The 26,089-nt window shown below is 47.1% G+C and overlaps 1 protein-coding gene and 1 non-coding gene across 37 annotated transcripts in view; both read left to right on the top strand.

Moving 5' to 3' along the window:
- Window positions 1-3,544: 3,544 nt before the first annotated feature.
- LOC118148100 (U6 spliceosomal RNA) lies at window positions 3,545-3,651 on the top strand. Its single transcript, XR_004734895.1, has one exon. It is a non-coding gene; the product is annotated as a U6 spliceosomal RNA (small nuclear RNA).
- Window positions 3,652-24,560: 20,909 nt separating this feature from the next.
- Window positions 24,561-26,089, top strand: part of MAP4 (microtubule associated protein 4) — a 228,966-nt gene continuing 227,437 nt past the window's right edge. For all 36 annotated transcript variants that reach the window (XM_035275347.3, XM_078350717.1, XM_078350716.1 and 33 more), the window contains exon 1: window positions 24,561-24,676. The gene's annotated coding sequence lies outside the window, so the exon portion shown is untranslated. The remainder of the gene's footprint in view (window positions 24,677-26,089) is intronic.

The following is a 26,089-nucleotide window of genomic DNA, read 5'->3' as shown; positions in this document are numbered from 1 at the left end:
GTGCTTACCACCAGAAGCCCTGGCCTCAAATGACTTGTTCAGGCTTCATTCCTGAAGATAGGAACAACAGCCGGAGTGGCCAGGGGCCCAGGAGGAGCCTCAGAGGAATCAGGTTAGGTGCAGCCCCTCAGACTCTATCTTTGTGGAAAGTGTGGGTATTTCTCTTGTTCATTAGCTGAACAAGGTCCTCTCCAATGACTTTCTGGTCTAAACTGGAAAGGCTAGTCCCCAACTTGAGCAAGTGACCTGAGCAAGAACGACTTCTGCCTACTGAACACGGCTAGGTGATTCTGTGTGACCTGCCTCCCAGGTCCATGTTCTGCCTCCCAGCTCTCTGTTCTGTCCACTATGTTCTTTTCCATGTTCCTTGGCATGTTGTAGGTGACAAAACCCACAACGTATCATGGCTTCCTATGTCCCCCTCCAATAGAACTAAAATATGATGATGATGATCGATCCTGTTTCCACTTATTAGGGGCACACTGGGTTCTGGTACCATCATACATCAGCTGAAGGCCTCACAGCTCATCAGTGAAGGGACCAGGACTGGAACCCAGGACAGCGTGACTTTGGAGTACATAACATCATACTTCTTTTTTTTTTTTTTTTGAGACGGAATCTTGCTTTGTCACCTAGGCTGGAGTATAGTGATACGATCTGGGCTCACTGCACCCTCCTCCTGGGTTCAAGTGATTCTCTTGCCTCAGCCTCCCAAGTAGCTGGTATTACAGGCATCTGCCACCATGCCTGTACTAAAAATACATTTTTGGATTTTTAGTAGAGATGGGGTTTCACCATGTTGGCCAGGATGGTCTCGAACTCCTGACCTCAGGTGATCCACCTGCCTCAGCCTCCCAAAGTGCTGGGATTACATGCATGAGCCACTGCACCAGGCCCATAATATCATGCTTCTATCTCCTGTTTCTAAGGAAGGTCACTGAGCACACTCATGGGTCTTGGGTACGGGCAAGTATATAACCTGGTTGCTACATAGTGCCTTGTGGCATCTCAGCCAAGTTCTCTGAGTCAGGAACTTCCATATAAAAATCAGTTAAACATGCCTCTGGGCAGCGTTTTTCTCACATGTATGCCCCAGAGAGACAAATCAGGCTGCACACCCCTCTGCCTGGAACTCCCCACTGACAACAATGCTGATCCCTGGGCAGGGATGGTGATGCATGTCAGGAGAAAGGCTTGGAGGTGGCTTTCACCCAGAATTGCTTGAACCCGGGAGGCGGAGGTTGCAGTGCACTGAGATGGCACCACTGCACTCCAGCCTTGGCAACAAAGTGAAATTCAGTCTCAAAAAAAAAAAGCCAGGCGCGGTGGCTCACGCCTATAATCCCAGCACTTTGGGAGGCCGAGGTGGGTGGATCACGAGGTCAAGAGATCGAGACCATTCGGGTCAACGAGGTGAAACCCCGTCTCTACTAAAAATACAAAAATTAGCTGGGCATGGTGGTGCGTGCCTGTAGTCCCAGCTACTCGGGAGGCTGAGGCAGGAGAATTGCTTGAACCCAGAAGGTGGAGGTTGCGGTGAGCTGAGATCGTGCCATTGCACTCCAGTCTGGGTAACAACAGCGAAATTGTCTCAAAAAAAAAAAAAAACCACATACATACAAACAAAATATAAAAATGAATGTAATGCTGTCCAGGCTGGAGGAGTAAGGAGAGTGCATTCCACTGGGAGAAGAATAGGAAAGATATAAGCCTCAGCTTCTTGATTCCATGTCTTTGAGAGAGGCTGGAAGGCCTTTGTCTGCCTTGTTTCACCACCAGCAACAATTCACCCCTAGGTGAAATACCAGGACGTTCTCAGTGAATGAAGGAGGAGTCTGGGAACTCCTACCGTTCCCCAGGAAATAGCAAATGTCATCTCTTTCTCTCTTGCTGTCCAGGTGCTGAGCAAAACCCACCCCCTTGCCCTCGCCTCCCCATCTGTGCACCAGCACCCCTGGACAGGCTCGTCCTTGGCAGGAGTGTGTTTTACTCTGCTCTGTCAGCTCCTCAAGGCCTGTGTGGGGTCTAGCAGTGGGGATCACAGGGTGTGTGTGTGTGTGTGTGTATGTGTGTGTGTATCATTTTATTTTTTGAGACAGTCTCGCTCTGTCACTCAGACTGAGTGCAGTGGCACGATCACAGCTCACTGCAGCCTCAAACTTCTGTCTCAAGTGATCCTCTTGCTTCAGCCTCCTGTGTAGCTAGGACCACAGGTGCATGCCACCATGCCCAATAAATTTTTGTGTTTTTTTTTGTAGAGACAGGGTTTCATTATGTTGCCCAGGCTTGTCTCAAATTCCTGGGATCAAGCAATGCTCCCTCCTCGTCCTCCCAAAGTGTTGGGATTACAAGCGTGAGCCACTGAGCATTTTTCAAAGTCAATGCTGGGGCTGGGCATGGTGGCTCACGCCTGTAATCTCAGTACTTTGGGAGGCTGAGGCAGGCGGATCACCTGAGGTCAGGAGATCAAGAGCAGCCTGGCAAACATGATGAAACTCTGTCTCTACTAAAAATTTAAAAATGAGGCCAGGCGCGGTGGCTCATGCCTGTAATTCCAGCACTTTAGGAGGCTGAGGCGGGCAGATCACTAGCTCAGGAGATTGAGACCATCCTGTCTAACATGGTGAAACCCCCATCTCTATTAAAAATAAAAAAAATTAGCCAGGTGTGGTGGCGCATGCCTGTAATCCCAGCTACTCGGGAGGCTGAGGCAGAAGAATCGCTTGAACACAGAAGGTGGAGGTTGCAGTGAGCCGAGATTGCACCACTGCACTCCAGCCTGGGTGGCAGAGTGAGACTCGTCTCAAAACCAAACCAAACCAAAACAAAAAATACAAAATTAGCTCGTCATGGTGACACCCGCCTACAGTCCCAGCTACTTGGGAGGCTGAGGCATGATAATCGTTTGAACCTGGGAGGCGGAGGCTGCAGTAGCCGAGATCACACCATTGCACTCCAGCCTGGGCGGCAAGAACAAAACTCCATCTCAAAAAAGAAAGAAAAGGAAAGAAAAAGAAAAATCTTAAGGGTACTGTCAAAGAAAAGAGTCAAACTCTGTAAAATATTTGAAGAGATTAATTCTGAGCCAAATATGAGTGACCATGGCCCATGACAGAACCCCAGGGGATCCTGAGAAAATGTGCTCAAGGTGGTCAGGTCACAGACTGGTTTTATACATTTTTTTTTTTTGAGACGGAGTCTTACTCTGCCACCCAGCGATTCTTCCGCCTCAGCCTCCCGAGTAGCTGGGACCACAGGTGCGTGCCACCATGCCCGGCTAATTTTTGTATTTTTAGTGGAGACGGGGTTTCACCATGGCCAGGATGGTCTCGATCTCTTGACCTCGTGATCTGCCCGCCTTGGCCTCCCAAAGTGCTGGGATTACAGGTGTGAGCCACTGAGCCCGGCCGGTTTTATACATTTTAGGGAGACATCAATCAATACATGTAAGATGTACATTGGTTTGGTGCAGAAAGGCAGGGCATCTTCAAGTGGAGGTTGTTTCCAAGTCCCAGGTCATAAATGGACTTCAAAGATTCTCTGAGTGCTCGCTTCGGCAGCACATATACTGCAATTGGAACGATACAGAGAAGATTAGCATGGCCCCTGCGCAAGGATGACACGCAAATTCATGAAGCATTCCATATTTTTTAAAAATTAAAAATAAATAAATAAATAAATAAAAAGATTCTCTGAGTTGACACTGGTTAAAAGAGTTTGAGAGTTTATTTATCTAAAGACCTGAAATCAGTAGAAGCCTGTCTCTGTGTTAAGATAACGGATTGTAGAGACCAAGGTTCTCATTATGCAGATGAAGCCTCCAGGTAGCAGGCTTCAGAGAGAATAGATTGTAAATGTTTCTTATCAGACTTAGTCTGTTTCACCAGTCTTTTCCTCCTTTTCCTTTTTAAGACAGTGTTTCACTCTGTTGCCCAGGCTGGAGTGCAGTGGTGCAATCTCAGCTCACTGCAACCTTTGCCTCCTGGTTCAAGAGATCCTCCTACCTCAGTCTGCTGAGTAGTTGGGACTACAGGGGCCTGCCACCACCTCTGGTTTGTTTTTTTTTTTTTTCAAGTCAGGGTTTCACTCTGTCGTCCAGGCTGGATTGCAGTGGTGCAATCACAGTTCACTATAGCTTGACTTCCTGAGCTCAAGCAATCCTCCCACCCCAGCCTCTTAGACAGCTGGGAGTACAGGGATATGCCACCAAGACTGGCTAATTTTTGCATTTTTTGTAGAGAAGAGGTATTGCTATGTTGCTCAGACTGATCTCAGTAGCATACAAAAGACGCTTATCTCTTTGGAGATTCGAAGGATTTTACGAGTTGTGTGCCAAGAAGCTGGAACAAAAGCCAAATATGTATTTCACAATACCACAGTCTACCCCTCATCATTAAACACAGATCCCTTACATCAAAAGGATATACAATGTGGCTGGGCGTAGTGGCTCATGCCTGTAATCCAAGCACTTTGGAGACCAAGGCGGGCGGATCACCTGAGGTTGGGAGTTCAAGACCAGCCTGACCAATATGGTGAAACCCCGTCTTTAAAAAAAATAAAAAAAGGATATACAATGCAAAAGTGCTGGCAAAATTACTGGAATCCCATTTAATCATTAGTAATTAGTCAGTCTACAGCATATCATATAAATGTATCTTTCAGGGAAAGGCCAATCAGGTTTACAGACTTCCATTCAATCTTGTCAGGTTCCAAAAGCAGGAGTTGTCTCAGCAAACATATTATAGCACCTGGCATAACTGAGCTGAGATAATGTCATCTCTTGGAGGTGCTGATGTAACACTGGATTTCTCATTATATAACCCATGTACTCCTTTGTTTACCCTCAGTTACTATTCCTTCTTTTCTTCATTTTACTCAAACTTTTCCACCTTTGGGAGGGACATTAGGTTTGCTGGTCTTGATTGCAGGCAGCAATACTAGCCTATCAAATACCTTTCCTCAGTCCATTCCCATTCAGACAGGGTAAGGTTACACAGTGCAAAACTATGGGCTATTTTTACCATCAGGCAATATATAGCTGCATTCACCGTTTTTTTTTTCTTTCATTTTTTGTGCCCGCCCCTCCTCTGCATTCACTGTTAATAGCAATTTTACCAAATGGGATAAAGGCACAATCCACCCCCATCAGGTGCTTAGAAATTATGAGGCTGGGCCAGGCACAGTGGCTCGTGTCTGTAATCCTAGCACTTTGGGAGGCTGAGGCAAGTGATGGATCACCTGAGGTCAGGAATTCGAGACTAGCCTGGCCAACATGGTGAAACCCCAACCCTACTAAAAATACAAAAATTAACTGAGAGTGGTGGTGTTCGTACCGATAATCCCAGATACTTGGGAGGCTGAGGCAGGAGAATCACTTGAACCTGGGAGGCAGAGGCTGCAGTGAGCCAAGATTGCACCGCTGCATTCAGCCTGGGCAACAGAGCAACACTCTGTCCTAAAAAAAAAAAAAAAAGCTGGGCGTAGTGGCTCGCACCCGTAGTCCCAGCTACTTGGGAGGCTGAGGCAGAAAAATCACTTTAACCTGGGAGGAGGGAGTTGCAGTGAGCCGAGATTGTGCCACTGCACTCCAGCCTGGGGGACAGAGCGAGGCTGTGTCTCAAACAAAACAAAACAAAACACACACGGAGGGAACTTCATCATCGTATGGAATAAAACTGGCCTGTTTGGGAATTTGGCTATTATCGCTCATTCTTCAGATTTCTCAGAAAGTCAGGTATACAGCTTGGTTTCTTAACATGTGATTTTAGCATGAGTAATTCCATTTTAGTTTTTAGTCTGGTCTACTGGGGCCTAGTGCAGGGGCTTAGTCCAAAACAATGGCTAACCTAGTGTTTTTATCAGCATCTGAAAGACTCATGAGGGGAACCTGAGACAGTACATTTGATAAGCCTTCCTGAATGGTCTTTCCCTTTTGCAGCAATAAAGTTATATTGGCAGGGGGGTCCCCATGAAAGGGCTCATGGCAATATTAAGTGAGCGAATATCAGTTATCCTAAAGCTAGTCCCATATGGCTTGCATATGAAGCGTGTCAGCTGGTTCATCTGGGTGCTCCATTTGGCATCTGTAGGTGGAGCCGGGTGGTCCCCCTTTGCAGGATAAACAGACCTTACTGTGGCTTTTATCCAGTCCAACAGGCTGGTTGTTCCCTTGGGAATAACCTTCTGTGTGTCTGTGTCTCATAAAGCCATCTGTGATTGTTCCACAGTGAGCTGTGGATCCTGCATCAACCCAAACACGCTCTTTCATCCTACAGCACTTCAAACCAAAGCTACTGCTCCTAAATTAGTGCCCTCAGAATCCATTTTAGTAAAAAGCCTCCTCAGGAAGCTGATGATACCAATCTGCAAAATGAAACACCTCCTTCATGCGATCCCTCTAGCTTTCACAGTATCTTGGTTTTGCCTCTTCCCTGCGTTGACTGCCTTTTTGGTAACCACAGGTCTTAGAGGTACTTTCTGTCTCTGTATCATTTTTCCCTCTGGGGGAGGCTTTGCAGCTTGTGGCCAAAGCTGAACTTAGTGTAGCATCAAGATTGACCCAGAACTCTCTTTTACTTTCATTTTTAGCTATTACATATAACAGTAAACAAGGAATTGAAATTTTGTGTTTTTTTCTTACTACTTTGCATTTCTTTTTTGTTGTTGTTGTTTTAAGACAGGGTCTCACTCGGTTACCCAGGCTGGAGTGCAGTGGTGCAATCTGCGCTAACTTCAACCTCTGTCTCCCAGGCTCAAGTGATCCTTCCACCTTAGCCTCTCAAGTAGCTGGGACTATAGGCGCACACCACCACGCCCAGCTAATTTTTGTATTTTTAGTAGAGACGGGGTTTCACCATGTCGCCCAGGCTCGTCTCAAACTCTTGACCTCAAGTGATCCGCCCACCTTGGCCTCTCAAAGTACTGAGATTACAGATGTGAGCCACAGGTGCCCAGCCTAGTTTGCATTTCTTTATGCATTTGGTAAGCCCCCTCCCTGGTAGTTGGATCCGTCTCTAAATTTTATTGGTAACTTTTACATTTGTAATTGATTGTAGCACAGCTGATACTTCTTATCATGTGGGACCACATGGCCACCCAGGAATCAAAAGTTCCTCACCTCCCACCCTTTATCCTTTTTCTTCCCAAACTGCATGTTTCCATGAGCACCAAAACTGTCAGTTTCTGACACCAAAACTGACATGACAGGTGGTGGAACAGAAACAACATCCACCAAGTGCTTTTTCCTGTTCTCTTACTCAGCAATCATTAATACTTCTGTGACCAGTGTTGGTCCTTTGGCTGTGGACACCAGCTGGATATCCTCTAATTCAGTTTAATTCTGGCACTATTTACTCAGAGATAGAGTAAGACCCCATTTGAGATCAGGCTCAGTTGAAGGCAGTTGAAGGCTCTTGAAGGCTCAGTCCCACAAGACTGCCCCCTCAATTTCCAATCCCAATGGCAAAGTCTAGGTTTTTTTTACCTGTGTTAGAGACAGACTAATTATAAATTGAAGTTTCTTGGATTCAACTAATTGGCTACAGTGGCTCATGGAACCCAGGGAAACACATTTACTTGTTTATTATACAGTTTAATATAAAGAACATAGATGAAGAGATGCATAGGGTGAAGTGGAGGGAGGGGCATAAAGCTTCCATGCCCTCTTTGAGCATGTCACCTTCCAGCAACCTCCAAATATTTAGCTATCCAGAAGCTCGTTTGGATTCTGTTTTTTTGTTTTTGTTTTTTGTTTTTTTGAGATGGAGTCTCACTCTATCACCCAGGCTGGAGTGCAGTGGTGCAATCTTGGCTCACTGCAACCTCCACCTCCCGGATTCAAGCCATTCTCCTGACTCAACCTCCCGAGGAGCTGGGACTATAGGTGCATGCCACCACATTCAGCTAAATTTTTGTATTTTTAGTAGAGAAAGGATTTCACTATTTAGCCAGGCTAGTCTCAAACTCCTGACCTTGTGATCCTCCTGCTTCCATCTCCCAAAGTGCCGAGATTACAGGTGTGAGCCACCGTGTCCAGCTTGTTTTTGAGACAGGGTTTTGCTCTGTTGCTGATATGAATTGGCTGTGTCCTCACTCAAATCTCATCTTGAATTCCTATATGTTGTGGGAGGGACCAGGGAGAAGTAACTGAATTGTGGGGCAGGTCTTTCCCACGCTGTTCTTATGATAGTGAATAAGTCTCATGAGATCTGACGGCTTTATAAGGCAGTGTTTCCCCGTACGAGCTCTCTCTTTGCCTGCCACCATCCATGTAAGACATTACTTGCTTCTCCTTGCTTTTTGTCATGATTGTGAGGCCTCCCCAGCCATGTGGAACCATAAGTCCATTAAACCTCTTTTTCTTCCCAGTCTTGGATATGTCTTTATCAGCAGTGTGAAAATAGATGAATACAGTTGCCCAGGCTGGAGTGCAGTGGAGTGTACAACTCATTGCAGGCCTCAACCTCCCAAGCTCAAGCAAATTCTCCTACTTCAGCCACCTGAGTAGCTGGAACTATAGGTGCATACCACCACACCTGTCTAATTTTTTTTTTTTGAGATGGAGTTTTGCTCTTGTTGCCCAGGTTGGAGTGCTATGGCATGATCTCGGCTCACTGCAACCTGTGCCTCCCGGGCTCAAGTGATTCTCCTGCCTCAGACCCTTGAGTAGCTGGGATTACAGAAGTGCACCATCAACCCAGCTATTTTTTGTATTTTTAGTAGAGACAGGGTTTTACCATGTTGACCAGGCTGGTCTCGAACTCCTGACCTCAGGTGATCCACCCACCTTGGCGTCCCAAAGTGCTGGGATTACAAGCATGAGCCACTGCACCCAGCCTCTTATTTATTTGTTTATTCATTTCTTTTTGTAGAAACAGGGTCTTGTCATGTTGCCCAGGCTGAATTTCTTGGCTCAAGCGATCTGCCCATCTCGGCTTCCCAAGGTGCTAGGATTACAGGTGTGAGCCACTGTGCCTGGCCTCATTTGGGTTTTTAATGAAGACTTCATTACATAGGCATGGTTGATTAAATCATTAACCATTGGTGATCGACTTAACTGTCAGCCTCTCTCCTCTCCCAGGAGCTTGGGGAGTGGTACTGAAAAGTTCCAACTCTCTAATCCTGCCTTGGTCTTTCCTGTTACCAGCCCCCATCCTGCAGCTATCTAGAGGCTGCCATCCACCAGGCATCTCAATAGTGTACAAAATATATCACATTAGATTTCAAGAATTTTAGGAGTTATGTGCCAGAAAACTGGGATAAAGACCAAATACAGTTTTACTTAGCTTCATGAGAGGGATGTGTTCTGAGAAATGCATCATTAAGTGATTTCATCATTGTGCAAACACCATAGAGTGTACCTACATATACATAGATGATATAGCCTGTTAAATACCTAGAATACCTAGGGTACATGATGTAGCCTATTGCTCCTACACCACAAACCTGTACAGCATGTTACTGCACTGAATACTATAAGCAATTGTAACACATGGTAAATATTTGTGTATCTAAATACAGAAAAGATACAGTAAAAATACAGTATTATCATGTTCTTTTTTTTCTGAGACTGAGTCTTGCTTTATCACCCAAGCTGGAGTACGGTGGTGCAATCTCAGCTCACTGCAACCTCCACCTCCTGGGTTCAAGTGATTCTTGTGCCTCAGCTTCCCTGAGTAGCTGAGATTACAGGCACCTGCTGTCATGCCTGGCTAATTTTTGTATTTTTAGTAGAGACAGGGTTTCACCATGTTGGCCAGGCTGGTCTCGAACTTCTCACCTTAAGTGAGACACCCATCTTGGCCTCCCAAAGTGCTGGAATTATAGGCTTGAGCCACCATGTCTGACCAAAAATACAGTATTATAATCTTATGGGGCAGGGCTAAGTGGCTCCCATCTTGTAATCCGAGCACTTTAGGAGGTAAAAGTTGAAGGAGCACTTGAACCAGGGGTTCGAGACCAGCCTGGGCAACATAATGAGACACCCTCTCCAGGAAAAAAAAAAAATATCTATCTCTCTCTCTCTCTCTCTCTCTATATATATATATATATATAGAGAGAGAGAGAGAGAGAGAGAGAGTCATACAATTTTTTTTAAATATAAAGATGGGGTTTCACCATGTCGGTCAGGCTGGTCTCGAACTCCCGACCTCAGGTGATTCGCCCGCCTTGGCCTCCAAAGTGCTTGGATTACAGGTGTGAGCCACCACGCCCGGCCACAGTCATGTAATGTTTTGGTCACAAACCTGCATATATGACAGTGGTCCCATAAGATATACAAATAGAGCCTCAGCCACCATGCCGGGCTGTACCTCTTTTCTTTGGGACAATTTCCCTCTTTTGGAATAAAGAATAGGAAGAGCTACCAGAATGACTTGAACATTAGGTGGACGGATCCCCAAAAAACCAAACTTGTAATGTTCTTATATGAAAGAATAAACTTCATGTTTTGTCTACATTAATATTGTACCTGGCGGTGCGCTGTGGCTCACACCTGTAATCCCAGCAGTTTGGGAGGCCAAGGCAGGCAGATCACTTGAGGTCAGGAGTTCAAGACCAGCCTGACCAACAGGGTGAAACCCTGTCTCTACTAAAAAATACAAGTTAGCCACGTGTGGTGGTGGGCGCCTGTAATCCCAGCTACCTGGGAGGCTGAGGCAGGAGAATTGCTTGAACCCAGAAGGTGGAGGTTGCGGTAAGCCGAGATGGTGTCACTGCACTCCAGTCTGGGCAATACAGCAAGACTCAGTCTCAAAAAAAGAAAGAAAATAGGTGAATTGGCCTGCCATGGTGGCTCATACCTGTAATCCCAGCACTTTGGGAGGCTGAATCAGGCAGACCACCTGACATCAGGAGTTCAAGACCAGCCTGGCCAACATGGTGAAATCCCATCTCTAGTGAAATACAAAAATGAGCAGAGCATGCTGGCATGTACCTGTCATCCCAGCTACTCTGGAGGCTGAGGCAAGAGAATTGCTTGAACCCTGAAGGTGGAGGTTGCAGTGAGTGTAGATCACACCATTGCACTCCAGCCTGAGCAACAAAAGCAAAACTCAGTCTCAAAATAAAAAAGAAAGAAACAAAAAGTGAATCCACACCTTATTCAGTAAATGGTGCTGAGAAAATTGGCTAACCATATGCAGAAGAATAAAACTGTACTCCCATCTCCCACCATGTGGTGTTATAAACTGGTTTTCCTCCACAGTTCCTAGTTCATAACTCCCATAGCCTTTGTTACAGATTTTTGTTATAATGTTAGGTGTGTTAAGCCTCTGGAAACAGACTCTCTCCCTTGTTCTTTCACCTGCTCCAAGGCAGGACTCTAATCTATTTCCACCTTTCTGACTGTGGGTCTTAAGATCCTCCCAGAGGCCAGGCATGGTGGCTCATGCCTGTAATCCAAGCACTTTGGAGGCCAAGGTGGGTGGATCACCTGAGGTCGGGAGTTCAAGACCAGCCTGACTAACATGGCGAAACCCCGTCTTAAAAAAAAAAAAAGAGGCTGGGCGTGGTGGCTCAAGCCTGTAATCCCAGCACTTTGGGAGGCCCAGGCAGGTGGATCACGAGGTCAAGAAATCGAGACCATCCTGGTCAACATGGTGAAACCCTGTCTCTACTAAAAATACAAAAAATTAGCTGGGCATGGTGGCACGTGCCTGTAATCCCAGTTACTCAGGAGGCTGAGGCAGGAGAATTGCCTGAACCCAGGAGGCGGAGGTTGTGGTGAGCCGAGATCGCGCCATTGCACTCCAGCCTGGGTAACAAGAGCGAAACTCCGTCTCAAAAAAAAGAAGAAGAAAGAAAGATCCTCCCAGGAAAACCAGACAAAGACATGAACAGACACTTCTCAAAAGAAGACATACAAGCAGCCAAGAATATGAAAAATTTGCTCCACATCATCATACCCTGGAGATAGGAATGCTGATGCCATGAAACCGCCATAAAACCCCAAGAGAGGCTGGGTAGGGTGGCTCACAACTCTAATCCCAACACTTTTGAGAGGAAGAGGCGGATCACTTGAGGTCAGGAGTTCAAGACCAGCCTGGCCAACATAGTGAAACACCATCTCTACTAAAAATACAAAAAATTAGCCGACGTGGTAGCAGGCACCTGTAATCCCAGCTACTTGGGAGGCAGAGGGAAGATAATTACTGAACCTGGGAGGTGGAGGCTGCAGTGAGCTCAGGTTGGGCCACTGCACTCCAGCTTGGGCGACAGAGTGAGACTCTGTCTAAAAGAAAAAACCAAGAGGACAGAGTTTAGAGAGCCTCGGGATAGTTGAACACATGGAGGTTCCTGGAGGGTGGCACACCCAGGGAGGGCATGGAAGCCCCTTGTCCCTTCCCCCACACCTCGTCCTATGTATCTCTTCATCTGAATCCTTTGTAATATCCTTTATAATAAACCAGTAAACCTAAGTAAGTGTTTCCCTGAGTTCTGTGAGACATTCCAGCAAATTAATTAAACCCAAAGGGGGATCATGGGAATCCCAATTTAAAGCTGGTCAGTCAAAAGTTCTGGAGGCTGGAACTTGCAGCTGGTGTGTGTTGGGGCTAGTTTTGGGGATTGAGCCCTCCATCTGTGGAATCTGACACTATCCCCAGGTAGACAGTATCAGAACTGAATTAGAGGCCGGGTGCAGTGGCTCACGCCTATATTCCCAGCACTTTCGGAGGACAAGGCGGGTGGACCACGAGGTCAAGAGATCGAGACCATCCTGGTCAACAAGATGAAACCCCGTCTCTACTAAAAATACAAAAATTAGCTGGGCATGGTGGCGTGTGCCTGTAATCCCAGCTACTTGGGAGGGTGAGACAGGAGAATTGCTTGAACCCAGAAGGTGAAGGTTGTGGTGAGCCGAGATCGTGCCAATGCACTCCAGTCTGGGTTACAAGAGCGAAACTCCATCTCAAAAAAAAAAAAAAAGAACTGAATTAGAAGACAACCAGCCGGCATCTGCCGCCTGGTGTGTGGGGAAAATCCCCCCAACATTTGGTCACAAAAGTCTTATGTGTTGATGATTGTTGTGGTGGGAGAGTAGAGGAAAAACAGAGTTTTTCTCTATACATACCATATGCAAAAATATACAAAAAAGATGGATTAATGACTTAAATGTAATACCTGAAACTAAAAATGCTGGAAGAAAACCTAGGAAAACCCTTCTAGATATTGGCCTAGCCAAAGTTTATGATGAAGACCCAAAAGCAAATGTAACAAGAACAAAAATAGACAAATGGAGGGCACAGTGGCTCATGCTTGTAATTCCAGCACTTTGGGAGGCTGAGGCAGGTGGATCACCTGAGGTCGGGAGTTCAAGAACAGCCTGACTGACATGGAGAAACCCTGTCTTTACTAAAAATACAAAATTAGCTGGCATGGTGGTGCATGCCTGTAATCCCAGCTCCTTGGGAAGCTGAGGCAGGAGAATTGCTTGAACCCAGGAGGAGAGGGTTGTGGTGAGCCAGGATCTCACCATTGCACTCCAGCTTGGGTAACAAGAGTGAGACTCCATCTCAAAAAAAAACAAAAAACAAATGGGACTTAATTAAACTAAAAAGCTTCTGCACAGTCAAATAATCAACAGAGTAAACAGACAACCTATAGAATGGGATAAAATATTTGTAAATTATGCTTCTGACAAAGGACTAATATCCAAAATCTACAAAGAACTCAAACTCAACAAGAAAAAAACAAACAACTTCAGCCAGGTGCAGTGGCTCATGCCTGTAATCCCAGCACTTTGGGAGACTGAAGCAGGCAGACCACCTGATGTCAGGAGTTCGAGACCAGCCTGGCCAACATAGTGAAACCCTGTCTCTACTAAAAAATACAAAAAATTACCCTGTAATCCCAGCTATTAAAGAGGTGGGCGCCTGTAATCCCAGCTATTCTACAGGTGGCCACCTGTAATCCCAGCTATAAAGAGGCTGAGGCAGGAGAATCACTTGAATCTGGGAGGCGGATGTTGCAGTGAGCCGAGATCTCACCATTGAACTCTAGCATGGGCAACAAGAGCAAAACTCCATCTCGAAAAAACAAAAAAAACAAAAAACCCAACTCCATGGCTGGGCAAAGTAGTACATGCCTGTAATCCCAGCACTTTGAGAGGCCAAGGTGGGAGGATAGCTTGAGCCCAGGAATTCAAGACCAGACTGGACAACATAACAAAACCCCATCTCTTTTTTTTTTGACCCCATCTCTTTATAAAAAATAAAATTAGGCCCAGCATGGCGGCTCACGCCTATAATCCCAGCACTTTGGGAGGCCAAGGTGGGCGGATCACCTTAGGTTGGAAGTTCAAGACCAGCCTGACCAACATGGAGAAACCCGTCTCTACTAAAAAACACAAAAATTAGCCTGGTGTGGTGGTGTATCCCTGTAATCCCAGCTACCAGCTACTCGGGAGGATTAGGCAGTAGAATCACTTGAATCTGGGAGGCAGAGGTTGTGGTGAGCCGAGATTGGGCCATTGCACTCCAGCCTGGGCAACAAGAGCAAAAATCTGTCTCAAAATAAAATAAAATATAATAATAAAAATAAAGCAATAAATAAATCAATAAAAGCCAGCAAACAACTCTATTAAAAACTGGGCAACTACATGAACAGACACTTCTCTAAAGAAAACATACAGGCCAGGTGTGGTGGCTCAAGCCTGTAATCCCAGCACTTTGGGAGGCCAAGGCGGGTGGATCACGAGGTCAAGAGATTGAGACCATCCTGGTCAACATGGTGAAACCCCGTCTCTACTAAAAATACAAAAAATTAGCTGGGCATGGTGGCGTGCGCCTGTAATCCCAGCTACTCAGGAGGCTGAGGCAGGAGAATTGCCTGAACCCAGGAGGCGGAGGTTGCGGTGAGCCGAGATCGCGCCATTGCACTCCAGCCTGGGTAACAAGAGCGAAACTCTGCCTCAAAAAAAAAAAAAGAAAACATACAAGCAGTCAAACAAACAAAAAAAATGCTCCAGATCACTAATCATCATAGAAGTGCAAATTTAAAACCACAATGAGATATCTTATACCAGTCAGAGTGGCTACTATTAAAAAGTCAAAAAACAGCTGGGTGCGGTGGTTCACACCTGTAATCCTAGCACTTTGGGAGGCCGAGGCGGGTGGATCACAAGGTCAAGAGATCGAGACTATCCTGGTCAACATGGTGAAACCCCGTCTCTACTAAAAATACAAAAAATTAGCTGGGTATGGTGGCGTGTGCCTGTAATCCCAGCTACTCAGGAGGCTGAGGCAGGAGAATTGCCTGAACCCAGGAGGCAGAGGTTGCGGTGAGCCGAGATTGTGCCATTGCACTCTAGCCTGGGTAACAAGAGTGAAACTCCGACTCAAAAAAAAAAAAAAGTCAAAAAACAACAGATGTTGGTGTAGATGCAGAGAAAAGGGAACACTTGGCCTGGCCCAGTGTCTCATGCTTGTAATCCCAGCACTTTGGGAGGCCAAGGTGGATAAATACTTTGAGTCCAGCAGTTTGTGACCAGCCTGGGAAACATGGTGAAACCACATCTCTACTAAAAATACAAAAAATTTGCCAGGCCTGTTGGCATGTACCTGTAGTCACAGCTACTCGGGAGGCTTAGGTGGAAGGACCACCTAAGCTCGGGAAGTTGAGGCTGCCATAAGCTTAGATTTCACCACTGCACTCCAGCCTAGGCAATGAGAGTGAGAGTGAGACCCTGTCTAAAAAAAAAGAAAACTAAATACCTTCTCACCTTTAAGTGGGAACACAACAATGGGTACACATGGACATAAAGATGAAAATAATAGGAACTCCCAAACAGGGGAGGCTGAGAGGGGGACAAAGGTTGAAAAATTACCTGTCAGGTAAAATGTTCACTATTTGGGTAATTAGTACACTAGAAATCCAATCCCCACATTATGCAATATATTCATGAAACCAACAAGCACATGTACTCACTGAATCTAATATAAAATAGGCTGGGAGCAGTGGTTCATGCCTGTAATCCCAGCATTTTGGGAGGCTGAGGTGGGAGGATCACTAGAGATCAGTAGTTAGAGACCAGGCTGGGCAACGTGGCAAGACCCTTTCTCTACAAAAAATAAGAAAAGTAGCTCATGCCTATAATCCCAGCACTTTGGGAGGCTGAGGCAGGTGCATCACGAGGTCAAGAGATCGAGACAATCCTGGTCAACAAGGTGAAACCCCGTCTCTACTAAAAATACAAAAATTAGCTGGGCATGGTGGCGTGCACCTGTAATCCCAGCAACTTGGGAGGCTGAGGCAGGAGAATTGCCTGAATCCAGGAGGCGGAGGTTGCGGTGAGCCAAGATTGCGCCATTGCACTCAGCCTGGGTAACAAGAACGAAACTCTGTCTCAAAAAAAAAAAAAAAGAAAGAAAGAAAAGTATCCAGGTGTGGTGGTACATACTTGTAATCTGCTACTCTGGAGGATGAGGTGGGTGGATTGCTTGAGCCCAGGAGTCCGAGGCTGTAGTACGCAATAACTGTACTACTGCACTCCAGGTTGGATGGCAGAGTGAGATTATCTCAAAAAAAAAATAGGTTAATCTTGGTAAAGGGTATGTGGGAGTCCTACATACTATTTTATTTATGCAAATTTTCAGTGTTTGAAATTTTTCTTTTGTTTTTAATGGTGTTAATTTGTATTTTCTTTCTTTTTTTGTTTTTTGAGACAGAATCTCGCTGTGTCACTCAGGCTGGAGTGTCGTGGCACAAACATGGCTCACTGTAGCCTTGACCTACTGGGCTCAAGGGATCCTCCTACCTCAATCTCCTGTGTAGCTGGGACCACAGGCATATGCCACCATGCCTGGCTAATTGTTTCTTTTTTTGGAGACAGAGTCTTGCTCTGTCACCCAGAGTGGAGTAGTGCAGCAGCAGGATCTTAGCTCACTGCAACTTCTGCCTCCTGGGTTCAAGTGATTCTCCTGCCTCAGCCTCCCACGTAGCTAAGATCACAGGCACCTGACACCATGGCTGGCTAATTTTTTCATTTTTAGTATACGTGGGGTTTCACCATGTTGGCCAGGCTGGTCCATAAATCCTAGCCTTAAGTGATCTACCTGCCTCAGCCTCTAAAAGTGCTGGTATAACAGACATGAGCCACTGCTCCCAACCCTAACTAATTTTTTTATTTTTTGTAGAAATGGGGTCTCACTTTGCTGCCCAGCTAGTCTCACACTTCTGGGGTCATCCCATCCTCCTGTCTCAACCTCCCAAAGTGCTGGGATTACAAGCATGAGCCACTGTGCCTGGCGAAATTATTCCTAAATAAGTGTTTAAAAAAATGCTTCCCTGTAAAATCCTCTATCCACACTAATTGAGTTAGTGTGGACTGTGCCCACAGGAATTCCATGATTATATGCAGCTCTTTCCTAAATATAAGTTAGTTCATCCAATCTGCCTAATGTTTCATTCCAAGCTAAGTGAGGAAGTGCCAAGGAGCTAAGGCAGGCGTCTTTTAAAATAATCCATTCACGTTCATTTCCTCTCAGAAAATCTTTTCTGAAGCAGGCTGTCACCAAAGGCTTACTGAATTGGCCATAGTTGGCCAATTCTGAGTTACCTATGATGAGCTCTGAACAGAGAGAGCAATTATGATTATAGCCAGGAAGGAGATCCTGGAGAGAAAAGGGAAAGAGAAAAAACAAATGAAAAAATCAGCAAGGCACAGTGCTGGCTCATACCTGTAATTCCACTACTTTAGGAGGCAAAGGTGAATCACTTGAGCCCTTGAGCCCAGGAGTCCAAGACTAGTCTGGGCAACATGGTGAGATCCCCAACCCTATTAAATAAATAAATAAAGTTTAGCCATGGTGGCACACGTCTATAGCCCCAGCTACTCAGGAGGCTGAGGTGGGAGGATTGCTGGAGCCTGGGAGATCAAGGCTGCAGTGAGCCATGATCACACCATTGTACTTCAGCCTGGGCAACAGAGAGATCTTATCTCCAAAAAAAAAAAAAAAAAAATCCAAGATGAGGTGGAAAGGCACTGAGCAAGGAGAGAAAGGATGTGATCTCTAGTTCCATTCCAGATCCACCACTTACTAGTTGTGTAACTAGGTGTATATTAGGGAATGGGAAAATGTCTCCCTTCTCTCTTCCTAGGTTCTTTGGTCCAGCTATAAATTAAATTGAAGTAAGACAGATTAACAAGACAGTAGGCGTATTTCATTATGTATGTACACACAGGAGTCCCACAAAACATGAGACCCTTAGAATAGTCACACTATTGAGGCTTACATAGCATCCTGAGCTACAGAAAGGAATAGAGACCAGGGGCTGAGGGAGGGGTAGGAGGCAACAAGGCACAGGAGGGCAAGGGGAGGAAATGTATGTGAACCAAGGGCAATGCTATGCAGATAAAACGTCTCTCAGAGAATAAAGATTATCTCAGGGCCAGGGGCAGTGGCTTGGGCCTGTAATTCCAGCATTTTGGGAGGCTGAGGTGGGCCAATCACTTGAAGTCAGGAGTTCAAGACCAGCCTGGCCAACATGGTAAACCCTATCTCTACTAAAAATACAAAACATTAGCTGGGAGTGGTCGCACAAGCCTATAATCCCAACTATTCAGAAGGCTGAGGCATGAGAATTCCTTGAACCTGGGAGGTGGAGGTTGCAATGAACTGAGATTGTGCAACTGCCCTGTAACTTGGGAGACTGAGTGAGACTCTGTCTCAAAATAAAATATAAAATAAAATTTATCTCAGAGCAGTTCTCTTTCTGATACAGATAATCTACTAATGTTGATTTCCTTTATAGATGTGAAGTTCTTTTACAAAAGGACAGATGTTCAGAGCTACTCCTGTGTCGGCAGTTTCTCAGAATAATCAGCTCAAATATGCCAAAGAGGTATATTTTGGGGTGGCATGTTGTGCTCTCCCATAGTCATATTTTGGGGTGGGGTAGCCTGAGCCCCAACAGTGATCTTGGGCCCACAACTTCTCTAAATCTGTTTCCTCAACTTAAAAATGTGGACAGTAATACTAACTCAGACTATCTCAGAGTCATAGAAAGAAAGCCTAACTCTCATACTGGAGAGGAAAGTACTTCATAACCAGTGAAGTGCTATCAGTGACAGAAGAAAATCAGAAGGTATAATTCAGTCTTAGAATGCCAGGGCTTGCCGGGAGCGGTGGCTCACGCCTATAATCCCAGCACTTTAGGAGGCCCAGGCGGGTGAATCATGAGGTCAAGAGATCGAGACCATCCTGGTCAACAGGGTGAAACCCCGTCTCTACTAAAAATACAAAAATTATCTGGGCATGGTGGCACACGCCTGTAGTCCCAGCTACTTGGGGAGGCTGAGGTAGGAGAATTGCTTGAACTCAGGAGGCAGAGGTTGCGGTGAGCTGAGATCACGCCATTGCACTCCAGCCTGGGTAACAAGAGCGAAACTCCGTCTCAAAAAAAAAAAAAAAAAAAAAAGAATGCCAGGGCTTGAAGGGCCCTGTGACAGTCTGCAACCCTCTTATTCCATAAATGATGCATTTGAGGCCCCAAGAGGAGAAATCACACAGCACATTTAGGGGTTAGGGACAGAGATGGGCATGGTGCTCCAGTATTTATAGTAGAAATACTTTGTGCTCTGCCTAGGTGTAGGTAAATAAAATTAACCCAAAGAAGAGGTCCTGGGTGCAGTGGCTCATACCTGTAATCCCAGCACTTTGGGAGGCCAAGGTAGGAGGATCACCTGAGGTCAGGAGTTTGAGACTAGCCTGGTCAACATGGTGAAACCCCAACTCTCAGGAAAAAACAAAAGAAAAAAAAATTAACCAAAGAAAGAGAAAACAAAGACCTAGCTAGAGGGACTTTATGTTCAGGGAATGCCCCAAAGGTGTTACATTGACTCAAAGGAGATGGGCCTTTGTAATGAGGCCTTAGTCCTGAGGTCACAAGAACAAAGGAACACTGAGTGAACCTTGAAAGAAGTAGTCGTATTTCTAGGGAAAAGAATGGCCATATTACACATTATACAGCATGAACAATGAATGAGACCAAAGAAAGTAAGAGGTGAAAGACCATTCTGTTCTACTTCCCCTGTAGCAATGAGAAACCTGAGGCTCAGAGAAGGGAAATGTCTTGCCCAAGGCCACATAGCTTGTTCCTGGCAGAGGTGGGAAAGTAATGACATTTCTCAACTTGTAGTACAAGGCTTTTACTTATTAGTTGGCATTGCATTTAGCTGCAAATGACAGATACTAATGGTGGCTTACACCAATAGGGATTTATTGACCAATGATGGCTTTAAGAGATAGAAATTCATTTTGATCACTTTACAAGAAATCAAAGATTAAGGTAGCTAGCCAGGTGTGGGGTGTCGTGGCTCACATCTGTATCCCAGCTACTCAAGAGGCTGAGGTGGGAGGATCTCTTGAGTCCAGGAGATTGAGACCATCCAGAGCAACATAGTGAGACCCATTCCTTTTTTTTTTTGGAGACAGAGTTTTGCTCTTGTCACCCAGGCTGGAGTGCAGTGGTGTGATCTCGGCTCACTGCAACCTCTTCCTCCTGGGTTCAAGCAATTCTGGATGCCTCAGCCTCCTGAGTAGCTGGGACTACAGGTGTGCGTCACCATGCCTGGCTAATTTATTTTTATTTTTATTTTTTGAGACAGAGTTTCGCTCTTGTTACCCAGGCTGGAGTGCAATGGCGCGATCTCGGCTCACCACAACCTCCGCCTCCTGGGTTCAGGCAATTCTCCTGCCTCAGCCTCCCGAGTAGCTGGGATTACAGGCACGTGCCACCATGCCCAGCTAATTTTTTGTATTTTTAGTAGAGATGGGGTTTCACCATGTTGACCAGGATGGTCTCGATCTCTTGACTTGTGATCCACCCGCCTCGGCCTGCCAAAGTGCTGGGATTACAGGCTTGAGCCACCACGCCCGGCCCCAATTTTTTTTTTTTTTTTTTTTTTTTAAAGACAGAGTTTCACCACCTTGACAAGGCTGGTCTCAAACTCCTGACCTCAGGTGATACACCTGCCTCGGCCTTCCAAAGTGCTGGGATTACAGGCGTGAACCACTGCACCTGGCCTAATTTTTTGTGTTTTTAGTAGAGACGGGTGTTTCACTGTGTTAGCCAGGATGGTCTTCAACTCCTGGCTTCCCAAACTGCTGGGATTACAGGTGTGAGCCACCATGCCCAGTGCTCAAGTTCCTTTTCTTTTCTATTTTTTTGAGATGAAGTTTTGCTCTTGTGGCCCAGGCTGTACAGTGCAATGGTGCAATTTCGGCTCACTGCAACCTCCACTTCCCGGGATCAAGCTATTCTCCAGCCTCAGCTTCCCTAGTAGCTGAGATTACAGGCATGCTCCACCATGCCCAGCTAATTTTGTAATTTTAGTAGAGACAGGATGTCCCTGTGTTGGTCAGGCTGGTCTCGAACTCCTGACCTTAGGTTATCCTCCCGCCTGGGCCTCCCATACTGCTGGGATTACAGGCGTGAACCACTGCACCTGGCCTAATTTTTTGCATTTTTTTTTTTTTTTTTTTTTTGAGACGGAGTTTCGCTCTTGTTATCCAGACTGGAGTGCAATGGCATGATCTCAGCTCACTGCAACCTCCACCTTCTGGGTTCAAGCAGTTCTCCTGCCTCAGCCTCCCGAGTAGCTGGGATTACAGGCGTGCACCACCATGCCCAGCTAATTTTTTTTTGTATTTTTAGTAGAGACAGGGTTTCACCATGTTGACCAGGATGGTCTCGATCTCTTGACCTCATGATCCACCCGCCTCAGCCTCCCAAAGTGCTGGGATTAGAGGCGTGAGCCACCGTGCCCAGCCTGTACTTTTTTAAAAACTTTTTCTTTTATAAGATGAGGTTTCACCCTGATGGCCAGGCTGGTCTTCAACTCCTGACCTCAGGTGGTCCACCCACCTTGGCCTCCCAAAGTGTTAGGATTACAGGCATGAGCCACCGCGCCCGGCCCAATTTTTTTTGTATTTTTAGTAGAGACGGGCGTTTCATTGTGTTAGCCAGATGGTCTTGAACTCCTGACCTTGTGATCCACCCACCTCCGCCTCCCAAAGTACTGGGATTACAGGTGTGGGCCACGGCGCCCAGTGCTCACTTTTTTTTCTTTTCTATTTTTTTGAGATGGAGTTTTGCTCTTGTGGCCGAGGCTGTAGTGCAATGGTGCAATTTCGGCTAACTGCAACCTCTGCTTCCTGGGATCAAGTGATTCTCCAGCCTCAGCCTCCCTAGTAGCTGGGATTGCAGGCATGCTCCACCACACCTGGCTAATTTCATAATTTTAGTAGAGACAGGATTTCTCTATGTAGGTCAGTCTGGTCTCAAACTCCTGACCTCAGGTGATCCCCCCGCCTTGGCCTCCCAAAATGCTGGGATTACAGGTGTGATCCACTGCACCCAGCCCTCATGTTTCTTTTAACCTTTTAAAATGTGGTTGCTAAAAATCTTAAGATTATATTTGGTTTACATATTCTACCGGATAGTGCTGGTCCAGAATAAATAATGATAGCTAACACCTCTTGAGTGCTTACTATTCCAGGGACTTTTTTTTTTTTTTGACAGTCTCACTGTTGCCCAGTCTGGAGTGTGGTTGTGTGTGATGCAGGCTCGCTACAACCTCCACCTCCCGGGTTCAAGCGATTCTCCTGCCTCAGCCTCCTGATTAGCTGAGGTTACAGGTGCGCACCACCGCACCTGGTTAATTTTTGTATTTTTAGTACAGACAGGGTTTCGCCATGTTGGCGAGACTGGTCTTGAACTCTTGGCCTCAAGTGATCCACCTGCCTTGGCCTCCCAAAGTGCTGGGATTACAGGTGTGAGCTACCATGCCAGGCTCCAGACACTCCTGTAAGTAGGACAGTTACTAATTCATTTAATCATATGACAATCTTATATGGTTTCTAATTCCCATTTTACAGATGAGGAAACACACACAGAAGTTTAGTAACTTATCTAACATCAGCAAGCCAGTATTTAGCAAGTGAGCATTAATTCAGGTAGCCACGTGTTGGGGCCACATACTCAAACTCTAGAGTGTGCTGTTACCAGAAAGAACACTAGTTTGGTTGAAAGCCCTGGGTCTGAGGCCGGGCGTGGTGGCTCACGCCTATAATCCCAGCACTTTGGGAGGCCGAGGCGGGTGGATCACGAGGTCAAGAGTTTGAGACCATCCTGGTCAACATGGTGAAACCCGTCTCTACTAAAAATACAAAAATTAGCTGGGCATGGTGGCGCGCACCTGTAGTCCCAGCTACTAGGAGGCTGAGGCAGGAGAAGTGCTTGAACCCAGGAGGCGGAGGTTGTGGTGAGCTGAGATCATGCCATTGCACTCCAGCCTGGGTAACAAAAGCGAAACTCCGTCTCAAAAAAAAAAAAAAAAAAAGGCATAACAGCATATATACCAATAATCAATAAGAAAATGAGATAGAAAAGAAAAACCCTACAAAAATGAGATACTACAACACAGCTACTAATTAGAATGGCCAAAAGCCAGAACACTGACAATACCAAGTGCTGACAAGAATGTGAAACAACAGGAGCTCACATGTGTTGCTGGTTGGAATACGAAACATACAGCAACTTTGGAAGACAGTTCAGCAGTTTCTTACAAAACTAAACGTACTCTCATAAGATCCAACAATTGGTCTCCTTGGTATTTACTCAGAGGAGCCCAAGGTGGAGTACAATGGTGCAATCTTGGCTCACTGCAACCTACACCATCTGGGCTCAAGCCATTCTCCCATCTCAGCCTCCTGAGCAGCTGGGACTACAGGCGCGCGCTCCCATGCCCGGCTAATTTTTGTATTTTTGGTACAGACGGGGTTTTGCTATTTTGCCCAGGCTAGTCTCAAACTCCTGAGCTCAAGTGATCCGCCCATCTCGGCCTCTTAAAGTGCTGAGATTACAAGTGTGCACCACCGCGGCCGGACCAATATATCTTATTTAACAAAATATACCCCAACTGTCATCAATTTTGCTATAATTATCACACTTGTAACCATTAAAAACTTTTTTTTTTTGGTACAAAGTTTGGAAATCTGGTGTGTATTCTACACTTATAGCACATCTCAACTTGGGCCAGCCACGTTTCAGAGGTCACCAGCCACATATGTGGCTCGCGGAAGCGGAGCCCTGCAAAAGACACAGTCGCATCCTCCCACCCCACTAAGCGTTCCTTCTAGAGCCTAGGGGCCCGCGACCTAGGCCCCGCCCCGCTCCCCTCCCAGGTTACATCACAGAGCCCACAGGCCCCGCCAGCCGCATGCGCGCCGACTCTCGCACTTTCTCCGCTCTAGGAGCCCAGGCTCTAAGGTAGAGCGACGGCCATCAACAGAGGAGAGAGACGGTCGGCCTGCCGACGGCTTCGGCATTGCCAGGCCCGAGGCGGGAGCATGTAGCCCCCAGGCGAACCTCGCCCCTCAACGGCCCCGCCGTTCGCGCAGCTCTGCAGAGAGAGCGTGGCGGCAGGATTAGCACCCATTGGTCCGTTGCAGCCCTCCGCCCGCCCCCTCGCCACGCTTATTGGGTAGGCGGTGGCGGCGTCCCTCCCTCGCGCCTGCCCTCCAGAGGGCGACGAGGAAGCGGCCACCTCCCTGCGCACCGCCCCTTCGGCTAGCTTTCTGGCTCCCGGCTCCTCCCGACGTCTCACAGCTCCTCACGGCTTTTCCCCGCTCTCTCCTGGCTCCCTCCTGCTCCGGCTCCGGCTCGGCGGCGGCGGGTAGGTGCAGCCGTAGGCGGGGTCGGATCGGAAGGGCGGCCTTCCCACTGTCCCGGGGCTGCCCGAGCCTCGTCCCGCGGCAGCCCGGGCCCCTACGGGGCCGCCCGAGGCGTGGAAGGGCGGTGGCCGCCTGCTTGCTAGACGCGGGGGAGTCGGAGGAAGGGGGCCAGGCGGTGGGCTGGCGGGCGTGACCTTCAGAGTCTTTGAGGCGCGATCTAGGCGGGGAGTCCTTGGAGTGAGGCCGCGTTGAGAGGTCCAGCTTGGGGGCCGGGGCGGTGGTGCCGAGCGACATGCCTCGGGCTTTGGATGGGGCTGAGCCGGAGGTCGAGGGTCGGCCGCAGTCTGAGGCCCTGGGTGGGTTGGGGAGTGTAGGAGAACTCCGGTTGTTTTCTGAGGCTTTATGGGGGTCAGTTGATGTGAGGCTGAGGTGAGCCTAAGAGTGTACAGTCAGGAGTTATGGGTGGGGCTGAGGGGTGGTCTGGAGAATCGGGCCCTAGGCGGGGCTCTTCCTGCATGCAAAGGTCCCGGCACTGTGTGGGGACTAAAGCGTGTGTCTGGCAGTGAGATTGCGAAGGGGTCGCGTTAGGGCGGGGGTGGGAGGATACAGGGACTAGGAGGGGCAGTTGGAAACGAACATAGATAGTATTTTAGCACATGGAACAAGTTTTCCATCGGTATGAAATCCCTTTGGTGAAATTGTCCTGTGGAGGAGTTTTGAGAGTTTTGCTTACTTCCAGGAACTGGCAAATTAAATGCTTTTGCTGCTTTGGGGAGGAGGCAGTGATTGATTACCTTTAGGTTTGTGCTTTAGGGCCCAAACTCGGATGAAATATGTGCTCCTCGGGAAGGTTAGTGTTACCCAGCTTTCTACTGGAAACTCCCTTTTCTCCTTTGCCTTCTCTGGCCCTGTTACAGTATTGCTTCCCGGGTCCTCTCGCCTCACTCTCCCTGGCTGCATAGCAGCAGAGAGCATTGCAATGTTTCTTGGGGTGCGCGCGCGCGCACGCAGTTACCCGCCCATTTCCCTGCTGCTGTGCTTTTGGCAACTGCCTCTGTTCTTTCCCAGGGATGGTTGTGGCATTGCATCAGGGGATATTTGTGCTTGTAATTTGCTCACTCAGCCCAGGAGGAGGGAGAATAGTATGCTGCAGAGATTGCGGGGGGGGGGGGGGGGGGCGGGGGGCGGGGGGCGGAGTGCCGTCAGCTTGGCTGGGTAAATGGGTGTGGTGAGGGAATACAGCTGCTCTAGGCCTGTAGAGTAACACTGCCCAGTCATCAGCGCAAAGAGATTCAAAGAGCACCAGCAGCAGCTATTTTTATAAATCAATTCTGAATCCAAGCTGAGCACATGGATTTAGAGTGAACAGTTGTCATGCTCTATTACAGGCTGGGTGTTTGGTAGACACTATCAGA

This window comes from Callithrix jacchus, chromosome 15 (genome assembly GCF_049354715.1).
Source record: "Callithrix jacchus isolate 240 chromosome 15, calJac240_pri, whole genome shotgun sequence".
NCBI lineage: Eukaryota > Metazoa > Chordata > Mammalia > Primates > Cebidae > Callithrix > Callithrix jacchus.
This window is presented reverse-complemented; position numbering and strand designations above follow the sequence as displayed.